The sequence below is a fragment of the Choloepus didactylus genome, chromosome 8, assembly GCF_015220235.1.
Source record: "Choloepus didactylus isolate mChoDid1 chromosome 8, mChoDid1.pri, whole genome shotgun sequence".
NCBI classification, from domain to species: Eukaryota; Metazoa; Chordata; class Mammalia; order Pilosa; family Megalonychidae; genus Choloepus; species Choloepus didactylus.
The window spans coordinates 74,808,920-74,834,158 of record NC_051314.1 but is presented as its reverse complement, the minus strand read 5'-3'; the positions used below and the strand labels follow the sequence as shown (position 1 = coordinate 74,834,158).

Sequence of the window (25,239 nt, the reverse complement as noted above, 5' to 3'; positions counted from 1 at the left end):
CCCGCCCCGCCTCGAGTCCCCGGTCGGCCGGCGATGGGGACCAGAGAAATAAGGGGAGAGAGGGTGCGGACAGCGTCTTACCCGGAGCACTTGTGATCACTCAGGACTCGCGGTGGTAAAGCAGATAAACTTTTAATGGGACTAGGCAATCATCATCTTTACAGGTTCCACCCGGGGCAAGACACCTCGGGGGAGAACAACCTCGATGCGGCCGTCAGGTACGGCTCCTTGTGGGCTGTCTCCCCGAGCTTTGCCCGGGAACTTTCTTATAAACCTTGCGTGTATCCAATGGGCTAACGCCACGCACACAAGCATGATTGGTGAATACAGCGGGTGGTTACATACATCAGAAGCCGGAAGCAGGATGTGGGCGCCATCTTGGCTCATTCGATGGGCGGGGGGACTTTGGAGCAGGTTTACAGCGCATGCGCTATGCCCGTCCCGGGAGACGGCTCTCCACAGCTGGGATTTTCATTGGTATTGGATTGACTCTGTAGATCACTTAGGTCAGAACCGACATCTTAACAACATTTAGCCTTCCAATCCATGAACATGGTATGTCATTCCATTTGTTTACAACTTTCATTCTTTTAGCAAAGTTTTGTAGTTATCTGTATACAGGTCCTTCACATTCTTGGTTAAGTTTATTCCTAGGTATTTGATTCTTTTAGTTGCTATTGTGAATGGATTTTTTTTTCTTGATAACCTCCTCAAGTAGCTCATTACTAGTGTATAGACAGACTACTGATTTTTGTGTGTTGATTTTGCATCCAGCCACTTTACTGAACAAATGAAATAGCTCTAGTAGCTGTCATAGCTCCCCCCCTCTCCAAGGCTTCTTTTTTTTTTTTAATTTTATTTTGAAATAAATTCAAAGTTATAGGAATAGTTGCAAAAACAATACAAACCCCATACACAGAACTCCAGCATTCTCTGACCCCCCTCCCGATATCCCGATCCACTAACTTTAACATGTTGTCACACTGCTATTTCTTTCCCAACCTCCCTCCCTCCCTCTCTTCCTATCTATCATCCATCATCTATTGCTCTGTCTTCTGAACATATGAGAGCTAGCTGCACACATCCTTGAACAAACACTATAATTCACATATACAATTCCCATGAACAAGAACATTCTTTTATGCAATCCCATTAAGCGCAGCTAAGAAGTACAAGAGATTCAACAATGATACAAAGCTTACACTCTATATTTCCTTTTCCTTATGTCTCAACTGTGTCCCTTTGAGCCTCCTGTCCTCCATCCTCAGATCCCGTCCATGGTCATTCTTGGCATTCAACTGTCATCTGTTTAGACCATCTTTTTTATTTTTCCTGAATTTTGGAAACATATATACAGCCTAAATCTTCCCATTCCACCCCCTCCTTAGCCTTCCGTTAGTGGGATTAATCACATTAAGAATGTTGTAATGCTATCACCTTCCCACCATCCATTACTAGAAATTTCCCTTCACCTCAAACAGCAACCCTACACTCATTTCTTAACTCCCCATTGCCCCTTCCCCCATTTCTCTTAACTCATACTCTACTTTTCATCTCTACGGTCATATCCTCTGATAATTTCTTTGTGTTTACTGTGGGGCTTAAAATTAAACTTTTAAATCCGTAACAATCTTGTTTTTCTTTGATACCAACTTAATTTCAATAGGACACATAAACTATGTATCTATACTCCATTCCCCCACCTTTATATAGTTCTTGTCAAAAGTTACATATTTTACATTGAGTTCAAAATCACTGATTTGTCATTAGAGTTTGTGTATTTTGTATCATGTAGGAAGTAAACAGTGGAGTTACAATTCAAAAATTATTGACTTCTATTTGTATTCCATTGCGGTCAGAGAATGTGCTTTGAATATGTTCAATTGTTTGTTTGTTTGTTTTGAATTTATTGAGGCTTGTTTTATGTCCCAGCATATGGCCCATTATGGAGAAAGATCCGTGATCACTAGAGAAAAATGAGTGTCTTGGTGATTTGGGATGTAAGGTTCTATATAAGTCTGTTAAAATTCTCCATATCTCTTTCTCCTTTCTTTGTTTCTCTGTCGATAGGGCTCCCTTTAGTATCTGAAGTAGGGTAGGTCTTTTATTGGCAAACTCTCTCAGCATTTGTTTGTCTGTGAAAAATTTAAGCTCTCCCTCAAATGTGAAGGAGAGTTTTGCTGGATAAAGTATCCTTGGTTGGAAATTTTTCTCTCTCAGAGTTTTAAATATGTCATGCCACTGCCTTCTCGTCTCCATGGTGGTCGCTGAGTAGTCACAACTTAGTCTTATGTTGTTTCCTTTGTATGTGGTGAATTGCTTTTCTCTTGCTGCTTTCAGAACTTGCTCCTTCTCTTCAGTATTTGAGAGTCTGATCAGAATATGTCTCGGAGTGGGTTTATTTGGATTTATTCTATTTGGAGTTCACTGGGCATTTATGCTTTGTGTGTTTATATTGTGCAGAAGATTTGGAAAGCTTTCCCCAACGATTTCTTTGAATACTCTTTCTAGACCTTTACCCTTCTCTTCCCCTTCTGGGACACCAATGAGTCTTAAATTAGGATGTTTTATTTTATCTATCGTATCCCTGAGAACTTTTTTGATTTTTTCCATTTTTTTCTCCATTCTTTCTTTTGTTCTTTCATTTTCTGTTCTGTGGACCTCTAGGACACTGAGTCGTTGTTCAACTTCCTCTAATCTTGTATTATGAGTATCCAGAGTCTTTTTAATTTGGCCAACAATTTCTTTTATTCCCATAAGATCTTCTATTTTTTTATTTAATCTTGCAATTTCTTCTTTATGCTCTTCTAGGGTCTTGTTTATGTCCCTTTTATCCTGTTACGTGGTCTTCTTCATGTCTTTTATACCCTGTGCCATGTTTTCGTTAGATTGTGATTGTTCGATTAATTGTGCCAAGTACTGTGTCTCTTCTGATATTTTGATTTGGGTGTTTGGGATCGGGTTCTCCATATCACCTGGTTTTATCATATGCATTAAGATTTTCTGTTGTTTTTGGCCTCTTGGCATTTGCTTTGTTTGACAGGGTTCTTTCAAGTTGTAAAAAAAAAAAAATACCTATCTAATTTTTCAGAAATACAAGTTGGTGGCGTACACTTTCTCCAACTAACCAGCACATGGTGTCTGCGAGTCACCTATATCCCGCAAGTCAGTTCTCCCCAACTATGTCTCTGTGGTGTGTGGAGAAATTATTTTTGTGGGGTTCAGCTGGTGAACTCCGTTTGGGTTTGTTGCTGGAGCTGTCCACCCTGAATGTGGTGCGTGTGTCTGGGTGGTCAGGGAGGCAGGGCCGCTTTAATATTCAAACCTCCCAGGTGTTCCTGGAGATTCAAGGCTGTTGCAAGACTCTAAGACTTCATTACAGTTTTGCCCCAGATTTTCTCTGTCGCTGACCCACAAACCACCGGCACTGACATAGCATCCCTGGGTTTTCCAAGCGGGCCCCCCTTCTCAGCTGTGATCTTCCAGGACCTCTGCTGAGGGAAGGCTGTGCTACGTCACTAGTGTGTGTTGTCCCTCAAGGGAAGGCCCGGGCCACTGGGCCATGCAGGGGTGCTCTCTGCCTGACGCAAAGATTAGCCTGTAATTCTTGACTGGTGTAAGTTCTGAATGAAAGGCAGGTAGTAGAGCTGGGCCCCACCCCTTTCCTCTTGAAGAAAATAGACGCCCTAGGGGGAGGTCATTAGCATTTCAATGGTGTCTCTCTGCCTGTGCCACACCCTCATCTGGGTCACAGAACTGGGAACTGAAATGGCCAAGGCTTTCTCCACTGAGTCAAAAAAGGAACAGAGCTAGTCCAAGACAACCCTCGGGCTTTCCAAGGTCAGTCATCACCCAAAGCCTCTATCTACTTGAGCAGTTCACACTCGCTAATTAAAACCCCAGCTGGAGCTCAGCTGAGCTATATTTGCTTGCTGGGAGAAAGCTTCTCTCTGGCACCAATGAGGCTTTGTAACTCGGGCTGTGGGGGAGGGGTCTCCCAATCTGGATCCACAGTCCTTACTTACAGATTTTATGCTGTGATTGCAGGCATTCCTCCCAATTCAGGTTGGTGTATGATGAGTGGATGGTCACGTCTGTCCCCCTGCAGTTATTCTGGATTATTTGCTAGTTGTTTCTGTTTTTTTTTTTTCAGTTGTTCCAGGGGGACTATTAGCTTCCACTCCTCTCTATGCTGCCATCTTAGATCCTCCTTTTCCCAAGGCTTTCTAAATATAGGATCATGTTGTTTGCAAACAGTGGAAGTTTTACTTCTTCCTTTCTGATATGGGTGCCTTTTATTTCTTTTTCTTGTCTAAAAGTAGCTAGAACTTCTAGCACAATGCTGAATAACAGCGGTGACAGTTGGCATCCTTGTCTCGTTCCTGATCTTAGAGGGAAGGCTTTCAGTCTCTCAACGTTGAGTATGATGTTAGCTGTGGGTTCTTCATATATGCACTTTATCATGTTGAGGAAGTTTCCTTCTATTCCTATCTTTCAAAATGTTTCTATCAATAAAGGATGCTGGATTTTATCAAATGCCTTTCCTGCATCACTTGAGATGAGATCATGGGGTTTTCCATTTCAAATTGTTAATGTGGTATATTACATTAATTGATTTTCTCATGTTGAACCATCTGTGCATACCTGGGATAAAATCCACATGGTTCTGGTGTATAATTCTTTTAAAGTGCTGTTGTAATCGATTTGCAGGTATTTTGCTGAGGATTTTTGCATCTATATTCATTAGAGAGACTGGTCTATAGTTTTCTTTTCTTATAGTATCTTTATCAGGCCTGGTATTAGGTGTTGTTGGCTTCATAGAATGAGTTAGGCAGTGTTCCTTCTTCTTCAATTTTTAGAAGAGTTTAAGCAGAATTCGTATTAATTCTGCCTGGAGGGCTTGGTAAAATTCACCTGTGAAGCCATCTGGTCCTGGACTTTTCTTTGTTGGGAGGTTTTTGATTGACTGCTTTAATCTTTACTTGTGATTGGTTTGTTGACGTCTTCTATTTCTTCTCCAGTCAGTGTAGGTTGTTCACGTGTTTCTAGGAAATTGTCCATTTCATCTAAGTTGTCTAGTTTGTGGGCATACAGTTGTTTGTAGTATCCAGTTACTACCTTTTTTATTTCTTCAGTGTCCAAGGCAATGCCCCCACCCTATTTCTGTTTTATTTCTTTGCATCTTTCCTCTTCTTGTCTTTGTTGGTTTACCTAAGGGTTTGTCAATTTTATTAATCTTCACAAAGAACAAACTTTTGGTTTTACTAATTCTATCTATTGCTTTTTGGCTCTCCATTCCATTTATTTCCGCTCTAATCTTTGTTCTTTCTTTCTTTCTGCTTGCTTTGGATTTGGTTTGCTCTTCTTTCTCTAGTTCCTCCAGGTATTCAACTAGGTCTTTGAGTTTAGATCGTTCCCTCTTTTTAATGTAGGCATTTAGGGCTAAAAATTTCCCTCTCACTACTTCTTTTGCTGCATCCCATAAGTTTTGATTATGTTGTGCTCTCATTTTCACTCGTCTCAAGATATTTATGATTTCTCTTGCATTTCTTCTTTGACCAACTGACTGAGAAGAATGAAAGAGGACCCCAATCTCACTTCCTGTATAAAAGTTAACTCAAAATGGATCAAAGACCTAAATATAAGAGATAGTACCATAAATCTCCTAGAAGAAAATACAGGGAAATAGTGTCAAGATCTACTGATAAGGCAGTAGTTTTTTAGAACTTACAACCAAAGCACAAGCAGAAAATGAAAAACTAGATAAATCGGACCTTCTCAAAATTGAATACTTCTGTGCATCAAAGGACTTTGTAAAAAAGATGAAAAGGCAGTCAATTCAATGGGAAAAAATATTTGGAAACCACATATCTGATAAGGGTTTGATATCCAGAAAATACAGAGAAATGCTACAATTTGACAATAAAAAGACAACCAACCAACTATAACATGTCAAAAGACATGAATAGACATTTTTCCAATGAGGAAATACAAATGGCTAATAAGCACATGAAAAGATGCTCATCTTCACTAGCTATAAGGGAAATGGAAATCAAAACTACAATAAAGATATCACCTCACACCTATTAGAATGGCCACTATTAAACAAACAGGAAACTACAAGCATTGGAGAGGATGTGGGGAAATAGGAAACTTATTCACTGCTGTTGGGAATGTAAAATGTACAGCCCCTGTGGGAGATGGATTGGTGGTTCCTCAGAAAGCGAAGTACAGAGTTACCCTACAATCTGGAAATCCTGCTACTTGGTTTATACCCAGAAGAACTGAAAGCAGGGATGTTCACACCACTACTCACAACTGCCAAAAGATGTAAACAATCCAAGCGTCCATCAACTGATGAATGGATAAACAAAATGTGGTATATACACACAATGGAATATTATTCAGCAATGAAAAGGGATGAAGTCCTGAAGCATGCAATGACATGGATGAACCTTAAGGACATTATGCTGAGTGAAATAAGCCAGGCATAAAAGGACAAGTACTGTATAATCTCACTAATAAGAATTAATTATACTATGTAAACTAATGGACACAGAATCTAGAATATAGGTTACCAGGAGATAAAATGAGGCTAGAGAATCAGCAGTGGTTGCTTAAAATTTGCAGAATTTTTAACTAGGTTGAATTTAAACAAGTAGAAATGGATAGAGGTGATGGTAGCACATCATTGTGATTACAATTAACAGTGCTGAACTATGTGCAAATGTGGTTAATAGGGGAAGTTTAGAGTTATATGTATCAACTGAAGGAAAGCCAGAGGTTAAAACATGGGCCTGTACAACTCAGTGAATTTTGTGGTGGATGATGACCATGATTAACAATACAAATAATAAAAACTTCCTCCATGAACTAGAACTAATGTATGAAACAATTACAAGGAGTTAACAATAGAGTGGTATATGGAGAAAATGCATCTACTGCAAACTATGGATTATACTTAACAGTAGGATCCTAATATTCTCTCATCAGCAGTAACAAATATACCACACAAATACCAGGAATCAGTGATAAAGGGGATAACAGGTACAGGATGTTTTGGGTGTGCTCTTTTTTTTTTCTTTTTTTTTTCCCCCTTCTGCTTCCTGGAATAATGAAAGTATTCTAAAATCAGTTGTGGTGATAAATGCACAACTGTGTGATGATACTAGAAGCCACTGACTGTATACCTTGGATGGACTGTATGGTGTGTGAATGTATCTCAATAAAATTGCATTAAAAAAAATAATAGAGAGAATCTACAAAAGTTGGTTCTTTGAATACAGCAATAAAATCAACCAACCTTCAGCTAGACTGCAAAGAAATAGAGGCTACAAATAACTGAAATCAGGAAAGAAAGGCAGATACTACTGGCCCCACAGAAATAAAAAGGAAGAGGATACTATGAGCAACTGTATCCCAACGAATCAGATAACCTAGATGTGCTGGTTTGGATTTATTACGTCCCCCAGAAGAGCCATATTCCTTAATGCAATCTTGTGGGGGCAGACTGATTAGTCTGTTGATTAGGGTAGAAACCCTGATTTTATTATATCCATGGAGGTATGGCCCCACCCATTTAAGGGTGGGTCTTAATTAGATCCCTGGAGTCCTTTAAAGAGGGCTCACACAGAAACCAAAGGGGACAAAATGCCCCAAAAGAAGCTGAGAGAGACATTTTGGAGACAGCTGTAGAAAGGTGACACTTAGAGACACCCGGAGATGTGCATAGAAAGATGTTTGAAGATGCTATGCTAAGAGATGAAGTCCAGAATTTGTCTGGAGAAACTAAGAGGACCCCCAGACAGTTAGATGCATAGGAGCCAAAGAGCGTAAGAGAGACAAGCCCAGAGACATTCTGGAGAATGCCATTTTGAAATGCAGCCCCGGAACAGATGCCAGTCACGTGCCTTCCCAGCTGACAGAGGTGTTCTGGACGTCACTGGCCCTTCTTCAGTGAATGTATCTTTTTGATGATGCCGCCTTAGTTTGGACACTTTTACGGCCTTAGGACTATAACTTTGTAACCAAATAAACCCCCTTTATAAAAGCCAATCCATTTCTGGTAGTTTGCATAATGGCAGCATTAGTACACTGGAATAGTACCACACCAATGCAGGGTGTTAATAATAGAGTGGTATATGGGAATCCTGGATTTTATGTGTGATTGTTCTGTAAACCCACAACTTCTCTAATAAATAATACATATACATATATTTGAATGTGGTTAAAGGGGGAAGTTTTAGGTTGTATATATATTGCTATAATAAAATTAAAAAAGAAAAACACCATAGGACTGTAGAACATGAACATGTAAACTACAGACTATAGTTAATAGTACAATTATAATATTCTTTCATCAACTGTCACAAAGGTACCGCATTAATGCAAAGGTTAATAACAGAGGGAGTATGTGGAAAGTTTGTATTCAGCATCATTTTTCTCTAGACATACAATTTCTCTAATACAAGAAAATTATATTAAAAAACATGTGTAATAAAGTTAACATTCTGTATACAAAATTAGCATTTCCCAACTACCATCACAACATAGAATATTCTCTTCATATATCTGAGCTCAATCTCCAGACAACCATGAAAATTTTAAAACCATTTAAGATAACTAATGATGCCTAATCTACTCATATGACATAGAATTTAAAAGAAACCATAATCTGATCTTTTATTATACAAATAATATGATCAGATGGACCTGGGTTTGAGTTCTGACCTTAGTATACCACCCTTGAACATGGTTAAGGGACCCTATTCTGGGGCCCACACATCTTAGACAGACCACTGTGGCCTTCCTCTCGCCTGCTTCTTCCCTCAGGGTGAGATGTCCATGGGACCAAGGCAACATAACTACCCAGAGCTCCTGACTCTACCACTCATGAGTATGCTCTGAATCCCCAAATTCCCTGCCCACACAGCCCAAATCCCACTTGTAAGGCCTTCAATGGGCCTCTTCCCAAGATCTCTCCTCCCAGAAATAATACCCACTGCTATGAATATTCCATGGCCTTGAAGGGTAGGCAAAAGACAAATAATGAGAGGGTTGCAGAAAGAGACTAGACTTGTGGGGTGTCCCTGAACTACCCCATTCAGTCTCAGAACCTTGAGGAGCCCAAGAATTCTAAATTCTAACCTGGTCTTTCAGGTCATTACAAAAATATATTTGTCAAGATAAAAGGAGAAGACAATTTTTTTCTAACAGTTTTAAATTGTGATTAATAACTACTAAATATTTAGACCTATGGAAGGAATGTGGTTTTCCATTCATGCTCTTGCCTTGGAACTTAAAATTGTTAGGAGCACAGGAGTGTATATCTCCCCGGCAACGCAGGACGTAACTCCAGGGAATGAGCTTGGACCCAGCATTGTGGGATTGAAAAAATCTTCTCAAACAAAAGGGGGAAGCAAATGAAACAAAATAGTTTCACTGGCTGAGAGACTTCAAATGAGTCTAGAAGTCACTCTGGAGGGCTTATGCCTTATATAGATATCCTTTTTAGTCTTTAGTGTATTAGAATAGCTAGAAGGAAACACTTGAAACTGTCGAACTACAACCCAGTACCCTTGATTCTTGAAGACGACTGCATAATGACGTAGCTTACATGGTATGATTTTGTGAATGCAAAAACCTTGTCCAATGTATGGACAGATGAGTAGAAAAATGGGGACAAAAACTGAATGAAAAATAGGGTGGGATGGGGGGGATAAAATGTTTCTGGTGTTCTTTCACACTTTTAATTTTATTATTTTTATTTTTATTTTTTTGGAGCAATGAAAATGTTTAGAAAGCATGGTGATGAATGCACAACTATATGATTGTACTGTGAACAACTGATTGTACACTGTGGATGATTGTATGGTATGTGAACATATCTCAATAAAAGTGATTAAAAAAAATTGTTAGGAGCAGGCCTACCTTCTCCCATGCCAGCTGTGTGATCTTAACAAGTAACTGCCTCTCTAAGCCTCACTTTCCTCACCTGTAAAATAGCAAGTTAAAGCCTCCTTCATAGGTTTTAGTATGATTAAATAATTTTCCATGGTGCCTGGTACTTAACAAACCTGTGACAAACTGAAGCTATTATTACATGCTCTGCCATCACTCTGCTCCCTGGTATAGGCAAAAAGGGGATACAAAAGGGCAAAAAAAGAAAGCCAATTTGAGAAAAACTATAACTAAAACACAGTTGTTCCTGGGTCTCATTTTAGAGATCTCCTTTATTGATCATCTGGTGGTATTGTTTATTTTTCTTACAACCATTCCCCAACAAAAATGTACGTTCTTTGAGAGTAGGGATATTTTTCTGTCTTTGCTATATCCCTTGCTCCCAGAACAGTACCTAACACACGTAAGTATTTGTTGGATAAACCATTAGCCACAAAAGGTAAGTACGTGGTAGTTATCTAACACTCAACATCAATACAATATGTAAGCAAACCTGGCATAACCAGAAACTGAATTATTTATATACAGCTACTTGACTTAGCTGCTTTCTCTAGTTTCAGGACAGTTTCCTTAAAAACAAAATTAGTGAGAACAGTCATGAATTTTAGCATGTAATTTCAAGAGCAGCCCGTGGACAAGATCACTTAAATAACTTTCTGATAATTGGTATCATTGCTTTTTTATTTAAAAAGAAAATTTATAATTAAATGCATTTTTCTAAAAAAAAAAAAAAAATTAGTGAAAACATTAAGTTATGTGTACCAGTTTGAAACTGTTATGGACCCCAGAAGAGCTATGATCTTTTAACCCAATCTTAGGATGGAACCTTTTGATTGTTTCCATGGAGACATGACTCACCCAACTGTGGGTGATAGCTCTGATTGAATTATTTCCATAGAGGTGTGGACCTCGCCCATTCTGGGTGGGTCTCGATTAGATCACTGGAGTACTTAAGAGAGCTCAAGAGCTGACACAGATGCTGATGCTTGGAGATGCAAAGCTAAAATATGAAGCCCAGAGTTTGCCCCAGAGAAGCTATGAGAGGACTCCCAGATGCTTAGAGAGAAACACCCAGGAAAACTGAGCAGGGAGCTGTGAGAAGATAAGAGAGACAGAAGGCAGAGACATTCTGGAGAAAGCCATTTTGAAATGCAACCCAGGAACAAAGGACCAGCAGACGCCAGCCATGTGCCTTCCCAGCTGACAGAGGTGTTCCAAATGCCATGGGCCTCTGGAACATCCCAGAACTAGACTGGGTACTCATTCAAATACTTATTCAAATGCTTATTTTAATAAGATTGTATCCTCCATACTGGTCTGATTCTGAAACTCATCCACAACATCTTAAAAAAAACTATTCTTCATGACCTCAAGATGCTATTAGCAAAAGACAAATATATTCCTGGGCACTGGCAGAATAAACAAACTCTCAATAGCCCTAAATTCCACTATACTTAGATGGATTAACACAAATCTTCCTAAAATAGAATTCAAGATTCAAAAGCCAACAAGCTCCAACAAACACATCCTATCCTAGACCAAAGTTTCAAAGATATAAATGCCTAGAAATGCCTCAAGGTGTGTAATTATTGAAGCTAATTAGCATTCTCAAAATTAAACATCAGCTGCAGTATTCAATGCTCAAGGGACTGGAGGTGATAGAAAGGAGGTATGGGCAGATGAACCCTACCAAAAACACAGAGTTCAGATGTATCTCTATAATAAATAAACAAGAAAACAGGATTCTGAAATTATACAATGTAACTTGCTAAAAGAAGAAAAATGATATCTTTTCATAAGTGTTGACTAAAATGTAAAACCTTTTGTTGATATTATTCATGGGGAAAGTGGGATTAATTGTTCAGAAAGCTCAAAGGTGTAATAATAAATTACCCATTTTTTATTAAGACCATCAATCACACCATGGTTGCACCACATAATTTTAACTCTAATCCTCACTGCATGTTTATCTAACAAAGAATTTAACTATAAGGTCTTGGGTAAAGAAGATTCAATAAAGTATTCTGTACAGTATAGCTATAAAGAAGTTTGCTTTCTAGCTCTGCCACTTACAAGCTATGTGATCTTGGGCAGGTTACTTAAACTCTTGGTGGCTTAGTTTCCATTATCTGTAAAAAGATAACTACCTCATGGGGCTATAAAGATTAAATGAGTTAATATACAGGAAAAATGCTTGGACACACAGAAAGCATTCAAATAAATGTCAACTATTATAATTGTCTCCCCTAAGCTACTTCAATGAGATCAGTCACTTATATTAAAAAAAAAAAAAAAAACCTGAAAGAATTGATACAGAGATAATATGATTTGTTTCACTGGTCCTCCCAAACTGAGAGTCCTGCTTGCTTAGAATGAACAGAATAAGCAGCACCGGAGTGACATTAGGTTTTATGGTCCTCAATAGGCAGTTTTCTCTTAGCGACAAATATTCTGGGATGCAATCTAATATTTTTATGCCAGAAGAGCTCCTGTTCCACACCTACCAGGAAAACTGTGCAAGGAACAAGTAAATTATAATGTATTGTTAAGTGCTGGCTAGAGCTGCTCATAGGGTAAAATGAAAATGGAGGGGATGACTATCCAAATTAGACTGGAGAAAAGGTTTCTTAGAGGAGGGCTGCTTAAGCCTAATCCTGAAGGACAAATAGTATTTAGCCAAATACAGAAGAGGGGAAACAGACCTGGATTCCATATTTAGCAGCTGGGTAATTTGGAGAAAATTACTTAATCTCTCGAATCCTCAAGTTCATCATCTATAAAATGAAAAGGTAACATTTCTTTTGTAAAAGCTGTGTGAAGATTAACTGAGAAAATGAAGGGAAAATACTCACAACCGTGCCAAGAACATAGTGTAATCCCAATAAACAGTATTATTAACACAGATGTATGGGTCATCTTGATGGTTTCCCAGAACTGCAAGTATTGCATAAAGAAAGCATTAGGTTCACAGAGAAGTATCTTGAGAAGAAGCTACAGAAGTTAGTGGAAATAAGATAAAACATCTTATGTACTGCCATCCATTAGAAAACGTGAAAAATTTTCAGAAGGAATTATTTACATCACCAGATTTGCTATTTTAGAAAGACTACTTCTGTTACAACATGGATGGCTTAGAAAGAAGATAAACTAGAGGCAGGGACACCAGAAAGGAGAAAAGGGCTCCAGATGTAGAATCAAAGAAAAGGGGATTCTGAACAGAGAGGCATTAAAGAGGTAGAATTTTAAGACATAGTGACGTATGAAATGAGTGATGACTAAGAGAGGATAAGGAGTCTCAAAGAACATCCAAGTGACTAGACAGCACAGCTGTTCTCAAAGTGTAGTCCAGGATCCTGGGAATCCCCAAGAACTTTTCATGCGACCTGCAAGGTCAAAACTATCTTCATAATAATAAGAAGACTCTACTTGCCCCTTTCGTCTTCATCTCTCATGAGTATACGGTACTGTTTTCCAGAAGTTACATAACATGTAATACTGCAACCAACTGAATGAAAAGGCAGATGAGAATCCAGCTGTCTTCTACTAGTATTTAAAATATTTGCAAAAATGAAAAAACAATGCCACAATTCTCAATAAATTTGTTATTGCTGTTTTGGAAAAAAATATTTTTCATAAAAACGTGCTATTTATGTGAATAAGTAATGGTTTATTATCATTATTTTTAATGAGTTAATAAATATTTAATAAACATTTAAAAATTTCTCAGTTTTAATATCTAATATGTTAATATCGATATGGAATAACCTACATAAACAAAATCTCTTTGGAGGTCTCAATAATTTTTACAAGTTTAAAGGGGTCTGATACCAAAAAAGTTTGAGAACCACTGGTAATATTTCCATTCACTGAGATAGGAATACTGACGAAGGAACTGGTTTTAACCATACTTACCAGGTTTTATACTATGTACGTATGTTTTTTCTTTTTATCATACGTACATGGTAAGTCTGATGTGCCATTGGGCTGACAAAATCAAAATGTCAACAGGCTGTTACATATGTTGGACTGGATATCTAGATCACCAAACTATATGAGAAGATGAAGCCTTAGATTTTGATTGGAGTCACAAAGGGCAAGTACAAGGTGAGAAAAACAGCAGAGCAGCAGAAAAAAAAAGGCTGAGCAGAGGACTTGGGACACAACAATTAAGGGAGAAAGAAGAGGAAGAGGACCCCATATAGAGGAAGAAGAAAATTACAAAAATGTGAAATAAAAATGAAAAATAAGAGAGCACATCACTAGCTGTAAAATGGAAAGAGAAAGCTAATCAGGGCTTCAAAGAAAATCAAAAGCCAGCAAAAAGCCAATCTGCCACTGGTAATAGCAAGGAGAAATAAAATGGATAAATGAAATGCAGCATTAACTCCAAAATCTCATTTTAGCTGAGTGTTTCAATCTCTTCTTATATAATACTTTTTTCTTCTTTGAGTTACTCATAAAAAATAGAATGGATTTAGGTTTGTCTCCTTTGCCTTCTTTCCTCACCCTCTGCAAAAAATGCAAACAAGAAATAACCAAAAGGACAGAGATGGAAAGGAAAGGAAATAAAATACCCTGCATAAATACAAATGATGCTTTACTGAAGCAGTGACTCAATGAGAGACATTCACATTCATCAAATAAATATGAGTAACCACTTTTTGCAAGCAATCATGATAGGCACTATTGAAAAATAAGTGACCAATATATCAAGCTATGCCCTTGGTTCACCAGCAAATGTTAAAGACTGGAAACAGAAATAAAACTTTCCTAATGAGACTGGTATAGTCAGAGGCAACTCTATTCCAAAGGTGGCTCTAGCAGATTACCAAAGTCACCTAATTACTAAAATGTGTCTTAATTTCAGAAAAAAATTCCAAAGGAATATTTTCTTCAAATGTTTGATAGCTATGTGGTCCTGTGACAATGCCATACTTACCTGAATTTTTTGAAGTACAGAGATAAAACTTTAAGAAATCCTAATATATATACTAAATTGTCATGAACTCTGATTCTGATGTAAGCTCCAAAACTAATAACAGAGGTCAGAAGAGAATTACCTAGCTAGATGCACTTACACTGAAGAGGCTGCTATAACAAGTCAATTCTACCCTTTAAATGCAGAAGTTGTGATTTTGTAAATATGGCTATTCTTTTTGAGAAAAAGACTAAAAGGATAATAATAGAGAAAAAGCTTATTGCTTAATGAGTACTAAGTTTCTGTTTGGGATGATGAAAAATTTTGGCAACAGTAGCAATGATGGCATAACAATGTCGATGTAATTAATGCCATTGGATTGTACACTTAAAATAGGCTCATTTTATGTTACATATATATATTACTAATTTTTAAAAAAGAGTAGCTTATGAAAACACCCAAAATTTAGCATTACATACAAAGAGAACCCTGAACAAGAGAGGATACATTATCATACACAAGCTGTCACTAAAATCTTTTCACACCAACATCTCGTGATGACAGATGACCTATTTCAGGCTCTAAACCTGTATCTGATTGATTTGCAAACTTCTGGAAATAGCTGGGCTTCAACACATACTGAGCATTAGAAGAATCTTTTGTCTGAGCTCTATGTGGGCTACATTCCTCCTTTTTTAAGAACTTGAAAAAAGGAAGGAATTACTTGACAGTATTCTGTAACAACGGATGTTCCTAATACTAAAGGAAACTTTATGTGTCGAAAGAGGGACAGGAAAAGGGAGGAATTCCACTTTTAGCTAACATGCAGTAACAGGGATCAGATTTACCCTCTTGAAAGAAACAACTGAAAAACCAAACAACATATATGAAACAATGCTTTTTGATTGAGACAATGGCTATCAGGCAGCAAAGAACATTAATTCCTAAGAGCTGGATAACAAAAAAGGTGGGGACTATGACTGCCCAAACTTAATGCCCCAAGTGTTTCCAAACCATGTCATATGAAGGGAGAACTCAGGCAGAGTCCAGCAGGCTCCCTGAGCAGAGAAGACAGGACTGGGAGTCCGAGAAAGCCAAAGAGGCTATACTTGATAAGGCAGAGTAATTTAAGCTGCAGATTGGGAGAAAATATTTGTAAACCATATATCTAACAAAGGATTTGTACCTAGAACACATAAAAACTTTCATAACTCAACAGTAAAGAAACAAAAATCCAGTTAGAAAATGGGTAAAAGACATGAACAGACATTTCATCAAAGAGATATAGAGATGGCAAGCAAATGAAAAGATGTTCAAAATCATTAGCAGTTAGAGAAAATGAGAGTTAAGATGACAATGACATATCACTACACACCTATCATAATGGCTAAAAAAAGAAAAAAGTGAAAATACCAAATATTGGCAAGAATGTGGAGACACTGAATTATTCATATATTGCTGATAGAAATGTAAAAATGGCACAGCCACTCTGGAAAAATTAACCATTTCTTATAAAACTAAATATACAATTGCCATACCACCCAGCAATTGCACTTGCCCCCCAAAAAAGGAAAACTTGTATTTACAAAAAAACTTATGTGAATGTTCATAGTATTTTATCTGTAAGACCCCAAAACTGGAATCAACACAGAAGTCATGCAGCAGGTGAATGAGTAAACAATCTGTGGTATATGCATACCACAGAATACTACTCAGCAACAAAAAGAAACACTATTGATAATATACAGGAACTTGCATGAATCTCAAGGGAATTATGCTGAATAGATAAAAACCAATACTAAAAGTTACTGTGCCAGTTTGTATATATTATGTCCCCCAGAAAAAAGCTATATTCTTTGATGCAATCTTGTGGGGGCAGACATATTAGTGTTGATTAGGTTGGAATCTTTTGATTGAGTGTTTCCATGGAGATGTGACTCAATCAACCATGGACAAAACATCTGATTAAATTATTTCCATGAAGATATTGACCCCACCCATTCAGGGTGGGTCTTGAGTTAATCACTGTATTCCTATAAAAGAGCTCACAAACAGAAGGAGCTCAGAGCAGCTGAGAGGGACATTTTGGAGAGACGCTTGCTGACGCTTGGAGATGTGGACAGAAGGACGTTTGGAGATGCTAAGCCAAGAGATGAAGTCTAGAGTTTGCCCCAGAGAAGCAGGAGAGGAACCCGCCCCCACCCCCAACCCAGACACTTAGAAAGAAACACCCAGGGAGAAAGAAGCAATGACACACAGGAGCTAAGAGAGAGAAGCTAAGAGAGAGGAGCTAAGAGAGAGGAGCTAAGGCTAAAGCCCAGAGACATCTGGGAGAAAGCCACTTTGAAACACAACTTGGGAGCAAAGGACCAGCATTTGCCAGCCATGTGACTTCTCAAACGGACAGAGGTGTTCTGGATGCCACTGGCCATTCTTCAGTGAAGGTATCATCTTGTTGATGTCTCAGTTTAGACACATAGAACTGTAAATTTGTAGCCAAATAAATCCCCTTTATGAAAGCCAACCCATTTCTGGTATTTTGCATAATGGCAGCATTAGAAAACCAGAACAGTTACAAAATATGTGATTCCACTTATATAACACTTTCGAACTGACAAAATTACAGAGATAGAGGACAGATTAATGGTTACCAGGAGCTGGGGTTTAGGGAAGTGCAGTGGAGCTGGGTATATTATAAAAGGGCAGTAGGAAGGATCCTTTTGGTGAAAGAACTATTCTTTATCTAATTTATCATTTCTGTGGTAGTGGATACACAAATCTACATGTGATAGAACTATAAACACATACACACACACTCAAAAATGAGTGTATGTAAAACTGGTCAGATTTGAATAAATTCTATAGACTGTTCCAATGTTAATTTCCTGGATTTGATACTTTACTAAAGTTATGCAAGCTTTTACCAGCGGGAGAAACTGGGTGATGGTACATGGGACCTCACTGTACATTTTTTGGCAACTTCCTGTTTATAGTTATTTCAAAATAAACAGATAAATAAGTGACTTAGAAATAAGATTATAGAATTAGTAAAAAAAAAAAGTATATTAAAAAGTTATTATAGCTGTATTCCATATACACAAAAAGCTGAAGGAAATGTTAAGCATGTTATGTAGAGACATGGAAGAAATTTTTAACTCTCTGAAATGTCAAAGATAAAAATACACTAAAAAGGATTAACAGCAGATTAGAAATTGCTGATTTATAAGAAGAAAAGATCAGTGAATTTAAGGACAGCAATCAAAACTACCTCAAATAAAGCACAGAAAGAAAAATCACTGAAGTAAACCTAACAAAGCATCAGTGAATTGTGAAATATGTGTGTCCATGGTGTTTCTGAACGGAATGGGAAGAAAGAATACTAAAAGAAATAATAACCTCTTTCCAAATTGGATTAAAACTATAAACACACACAGATCCAAGAATCTCAAAGAACTGCAAGCAAAGGAAACATGAAGAAAATTACACCAACACACATCATTACTAAACTACTTAAAACTAGTGGTAAAGAGGAAATCTTAGGGCAGGCCAGAGGGGAAAAAAGGTACATTATGCACAGAGGAACAAAAGCAAAGACGACAACAGAATTCTTGTGGGAAACAAATCAAGCCAGAATACAATGGGGTAACATCTTCTAAAATACTGAGATAAAAACCAAGATCCTACACTCACAGAAAATATCTTTCAAAAAAAAAAAAAAAGGGAAATTAAGATCTTTACAGATACAAAAGAGCTAAAAGAATTTACTGTACTAGTCCTTCAGGCAGCTGGAAATCTAAACAAGGCAATGAAGATCTTCAAAAATGTTAATTTTAAGTGGATAAATATGAAACGGTGGTTTGCTCATTATTTAAATATCTTTAAAACATAATTGGCCCACAAAGAAAGGCCAAGGCCCAGAGAAACTTCACCAATGAATTCTACTCAACATTTGGAGAATTACCCCGGGTTTTGGTACCAAAAACAAAACAAAAACAAAATAAAACACAACCAAAAAAAAAAAAAAAAAAAGAAAAAAGAAAAAAGAAAACCAAAAACAGAGAAAGAGAATTATGCCACTTCTTCACAAACTCTTCCAAAAAATTGAAGAGGAAGCAACATTTCAAAACTCATTTGATGAGGCCAGTAATAATCTGATACCAAAAGCAGACAAAGATATCACAAGAAAACAAAACTATAGAACAATATCTCTTATAAATATGGATGGAAAATACTCAACAAAATAACAAATTTGAATCCAGAGACATAACAAGTGCGATTTATCCCAGAAATGCAAGGTTGGTTTAACATCTGAAAATCAATTGATGTAATAAGTCATGTCAACAGAATGAAAACAAAAATCACATGATCATCGCAACAGAAGCAGAAACAGCATTTGACAAAATCCATCGCCAAACTTTCATGATAAAAACACTCAATAAACTAGGAATAGAAGGGAATTTCCTCATCTAATAAATGGCATTTACAAAAAACCCCACAGCTACCATCGTACTTAATGGTGAAAGACTAGATGCTTTCTGCCTAAGATCAGGAGCAAAACAGGAATGCCCATTCTTGACACTTTTACCCAATATTGGACTGAGGTTCTAGGTAGGGTGATTAAGCAAGAAACAGAAGTAAAAGACATCCAGATTAGAAAGGAAAAAGTAAAACTGTCTCTTTGCAGATGAATGATCTTATTTATAAAGAATCCTGAGGAACCTATATATGCACACACACACACAACTACTAGAATTAATAAATAAGTTCAGCAAAGTGGCATGAAACAAGATCAATATGCAAAATCAATGGCATTTTGATACACTTGCAATGAACAACCCCAAAACAAAATTAGTAAAATAATTCCATTTACAACAGCATCAAAAAGAATAACATAATGAGGAATCAAATTTAATGAAAGAAGTACGAAATTTATAATCTGAAAACTATAAAACAGTGTTGAAACAAAATAAGACATAAATGGAAAAACATGCCATGTTCAGGGATTGTAAGATTTAATATTAAGATGGTAATATTCACCAGATTGATCTGCAGATTCAACACAATCTCTATCAGAATCCCTTATGACTTTTTTGCAGAAATTGACAAACTGATTCCAAAATTCAAGTGGACTGCAAGGGACCACAAATAACCAAAGCAATCTTCAACAAGTACAACAAAACAGAAGGACTCACAATTCCCAAGTTCAAAACTTACTATTAAAAAACAAGACAGTGTGGTATTGGCACAAGGAAAGACATATAGATCCATGGAACAGAACTGAGAGTCTAGAAATAATCCCACATATCTACAATCAACTGATTTTCAACAAGGGTGCCAAAACTATTCAATGTGGAAAGAACAGTTTTTCAACAAATGGTACTGGCACAACTGGATAGCCACATGCAAAAAAAAATGTACTTGGACCCTCACCTCACACAACCACCAAAAATTAAATCAGAATGGATCAGTGGCCTAAGTGGAAGAGTTTTTTAAAAAACATAAAACTCTTAGAGGAACACATAGGGGTTAATCTTCATGACCTTGGATTTGGCAAAGGATTCTTAGATAAATCTGACACAGAAAGCAAGAGCAACAAAAGAAAAAAAGAGATAAACTGGTCTTTATCAAAATCAAAACTTTTGTGCTTCAAAGGACACCAATAAGCAAGTGAAAAGACAACCCACAGAATGGGAGAAAATATTTGCACACCATATATCTGAAAAGGAACTTGTATCTAGAATATATACAGAACTCCTACAAATCAATACTAAAAAGACAAATAATCCAACTTAAAAATGAGTGAATGACTTGAATGACATTGCTCTAAGGAAAGATATACAAATGGCCAATCAGCACATGAAAAGATGTATACATCAGTAGTCATCAGAAAATGCAAATCAAAATCACAAGATACCACTTCACACCCACTAAGATGGCTAGAATCAAAAGAGGCAGGTAACAACAAGTGTTTTAGATGATGAAGAAAAATCAGAACCCTCACACACTACTGGTGAGAATGTAAAATGATACTGCTGATACAAATGGCCAATAAAGCACATGAAAGGATGCTCAACATCATTATCCATTAGGGAAATGCACATCAAAAGTATACTTATAATTATGCCTAAGAGTCACCCCCAGAGAACCTCTTTTGTTGTTCGGGTGTGGCCTCTCTAAGCCAACTCTGCAAATAAACTCACTACCCTCCCCCCCCCACACACACATGGGACATGACTCCCAGAGGTATAAGTCTCCCTAGCAGTGGGGGACATGACTCCCAGGGATGAGCTTGCCCTGGCATCCTGGGATTGACAATGCCTTCTTGACCAAAAGGGGGAAAAGAAATGAAACAAAGTTTTAGCGGCTAAGAGATTTCAAATAGAGTTGAGAGATTATTCTGGAGGTTACTCTTAGGCAAGCTTCAACCATATTTTGCAAATTGCCACAGTATGCCAAGCCCCAAGCAACAGTATTCCTGAAAACCCTAATGAATACCCTCGGCTCTGTCTAAGACTCTATAAATTTATTACTTAGCAAGTTTATTATTTCAGAAACTTAAGGCCTCCAGATTGTTCCTGTGCCAGAAAAGTCCTGAAACCCAGAGGCACCAGTCTCTCTAAGAATATCAACCAGTTTCATTCCTCTAACCCAAAAGGTTGACACCCCTTTTCAGCATGAAGAACTTAGGTCATTGCTCAGATATTCCTGAAGATTGAGAGAATGATCAAATGAGAAGGAAGAGGCGTAACTGAGACTGACTCATTATATTTTTCTTTTTAGTTTCTAGTGTATTCGAATAGCCAGAAGAAAATACCTGAAACTGCTGAACTGTAATCCAGAAGACATGATCTTTGATAATAACTGTATAACTATAAAGCTTTTATCATGTGATCATGTGATTGTAAAAACCTTGTGACTGACACTCCCTTTATACAGTGCATGGGTAGATGAGTAATAAAATAAAGACATGCATGAAAAGAAAAATAGTAGGTCTGGAATATGGGGAAAAAATACCCCCATGTAAACTATGAACAATAGTAATAGTACTACTTTAAATTATCTTTCATCAATTCTAACAAATGTAACTACTGTTAAGAAATAGAATTACAAAAAAAGTGTTATCAACTGTAACATTCTCCACACCAATGCAAGTGTTGGGAATCCTGTATCTTTTGCATGATTGTTCTGCAAACCCACAACTTCCCTAATAAAAAAAAAATGATAAAAAATAAAAAGCATGAGACCATTTCATATTCACTAGATTGGCTACTAAAAAACACACACACACACACACACACAGAAAATAACAAGTTGACTAAGATGCGGAGAATAGGAACCCTCACACATCATTGGTGGGAATGTAAAATGGTGCAACTGCTCTGTCTCCGTAAACAGCTAAATGTAGAATTATGTATGATCCAACAATCTTACTCGTACGTATATAGCCCCAAAGAATTGGAAGCAAGGACTCAAACACATACCTGTACACCAATGTTCACAGCAGCATTATTCACAATAGCCAAAATGTGGAAACAACCCAATGTCCATAAAGAGACGAATGGATAGTATTTCCATACAACAGTATTATTTAATCGTAAAAAGAAAATACTAATATGTGCTACAACATGAAGGATCCTTGAAAATTTAGGCTAAGTGAAAGAAGCCAGACACAAAAGGCCACAGAGCACACAATTCTATTTATATGAAATGTCCAGAATAGGCAAATCCATAGAGACGGAAAGTAGATTAGAGGTTGCCTAGGTCTGGGGAGACTAGGGTTTGTGGGGAGAGTGATACTGATCACATGAAGTTTCTTTTTGGGGTTATGAAAATGTTCTAGGAGAGTGATATTTGCATACCTTTGTAAACATACAATTACTGAATTTTACTTTGTTTATTAAAGAGATTATAAATTTACAGAAAAATCATGCATAAAATTCAGTTTCTATATACCACCCTATTTTTGCCAGCTATTTTACTGAAATATATTCACATATCATATAATTCATCCAAAGTGTACAATCAGTGGTTCACAGTATCATCACATGGTTATACATTTATCACCACACACAATTTTACAACATTTTCATTACTAACAAAACAAAATAAAACACAAATCCCATGCCCCTTATCCCCACACCACTTCTTGATCCTTACTTAGCATTGGTGTGGTACATCTGTTACTGTTGATGAAAGAATATTAAAACACTACCGTTAACTATAGTCCATAGTTTGCAGTAAGTACATCTTTTCCCATATACCACTCTATTATTAACTCCTTGTAATACTGACATACATTTGTTCTAGCTCATGAACGAACATTTTTATATTTGTAGTATTAATCACAGTCATCATCCAACACAGGATTTGCTATGTTATAAAGTCCTCTGTTTTATCCTCTAGCTTTCCTTCTAGTGACATCTCTTCTCTCAAACGTCCCTTTTTAATCACAATCACCCACATAATTCAGAGCTGTTAATTATACTCACCATACTGTTTACCACCCTATTATTAACACCTTCCATTAGTGTGGTACCTTCGTTACAACTGATGAAAGAAGATTTTTATAATTGTACTATTAACTGTAAGTTCATAGTTTACCTTTGGGGTTCACGTTTGTGTTGTACAGTCCTATGTTGTTTAATTTTTTATCTACTAACATATTTATACAACCTAAAATATCTTCCTTTAACCATATTCAAATATATAATTCAGTGCTCTTAATTACTTTACAAGGTTGTATTACCATCACTACCATGAACTGTATACTTCTAAAAGTGAAATTTACAGTATGTGAATTATATCTCAATAAAAAAAATTGACCAGTAACACACAAAACAAAGCATTATGCTAAGTGAAAGAAGCCAGTAACAAAAGACCTCTTGTTTTATGGCTGCACTTATATAAAATGTCCAGAATAGGTAAATCTATAAAAACAGAAAGTAGATTAGTGGTTTCCTAGGGCTGAGGTGGGAGGAAGGTAGGTTACTGTTAAGTGGTAAAGGTTTTCTTTTAGGGAATACAAAAATGCCCTAAACTTAGATTGTGGTGATGATTTTACAACACTGTGAACATATTTTAAAATAATGAATTATACACTTAAATTGTATGGTATATGAATTATATCTCAATAATGCTGTTTTTAACAAAATCTAGAAGAAAATCTTTGTGACCTAAGGTTAAGCAAAGATTTTTTTTAGATATAACACCAAAATCACAATCCATAAAAGAGGAAAATTGATAAATTGGCGATATTCAAAATTCAAAATTTCTGCACTGTTAACATAAAGACAAGCCAAGCCAGACTAGGAGAAAATATCTGTAAACTGCATATCTGATAAAAGAATTATATCCAGGATATGTAAAGAATTCTCAAAACTCAATAATAAGAAAAGAAAGTACCCAATAAAAAATGGCAAAATATCTGAATTTGACACTTCACCAAATAAGCACACGAAACGAAGCTCAACATCATTAGTCATTAGGAAAATGCAAATGAAAACCACAATGAGATACCCTACACATCTATTAGAATGGCTAAAATTTAAAACTGACAATACCAAGTCTTGACATGAATGCAGAACAACTGGAACCTATCATTACTAGTTGGAAAGCAAAATGGTACAGACCATTTTGAAAAACAGTTTATCAATTTCCTATAAGGTAAAAATATACTTATCACATAATCTAGACATTCCATTCTTAAATATTTACCCAAGAGAAATAAAAGTATATGTCTATACAAAGACCTGCTCAAATATTCATAGCATAGATTTATCTGTAATTGCTGAAAACTGGAAACAACCCAAATGGCCATAATTAGGTAAATGGATAAACTGTGATATATCGATACAATAGACCACTGTTTAGCAATAAAAAAGGAATGAACTATTGCTATATTCAACAACACAGATGAATCACAAAATAATTACACTGAGTTAAAAAAAAAAATCAGGTATCATACCCCCCCCCCCAAAAAAAGAGTACATACTTATGATTCCATTTACATAAAATTCTAGACAATACAAAGCATTCTTCAGTGACAGAAAGTAAATCATTGGTTGCCTGGAGACCAGAGGCCAAGGACATGATTACAAATGGGGATAAGGAAACTTGTGGGGTGACTGATATGTTCATTATCTTGATTGTGATGATTCTGATGGTTGTATACATATTTCAAAACTTGCCAAACTGTACACCTTCAACATGTGCAGTTTACCGTATGTCAAGTTTACCTCAATAAAGTTCTTTTAAAAAAAAACATATGGAAAGGGGAAGTAAGGCAAATGTACTCATACATACTGGTCACTCAATAATCAACAAAGCAGCACTAAAAGCAGTTTTAATTTATCCTGCTGAAT

General features: G+C 36.7%; 2 protein-coding genes across 21 annotated transcripts in view; both read right to left on the bottom strand.

The window, feature by feature from the left end:
• Nucleotides 1-25,239, bottom strand: part of R3HDM2 (R3H domain containing 2) — a 245,846-nt gene that overhangs the window by 126,723 nt on the left and 93,884 nt on the right. The window lies entirely within an intron of this gene.
• LOC119542686 (transmembrane protein 33-like) overlaps nt 1-25,239 on the bottom strand; it is an 84,758-nt gene that overhangs the window by 28,048 nt on the left and 31,471 nt on the right. The window lies entirely within an intron of this gene.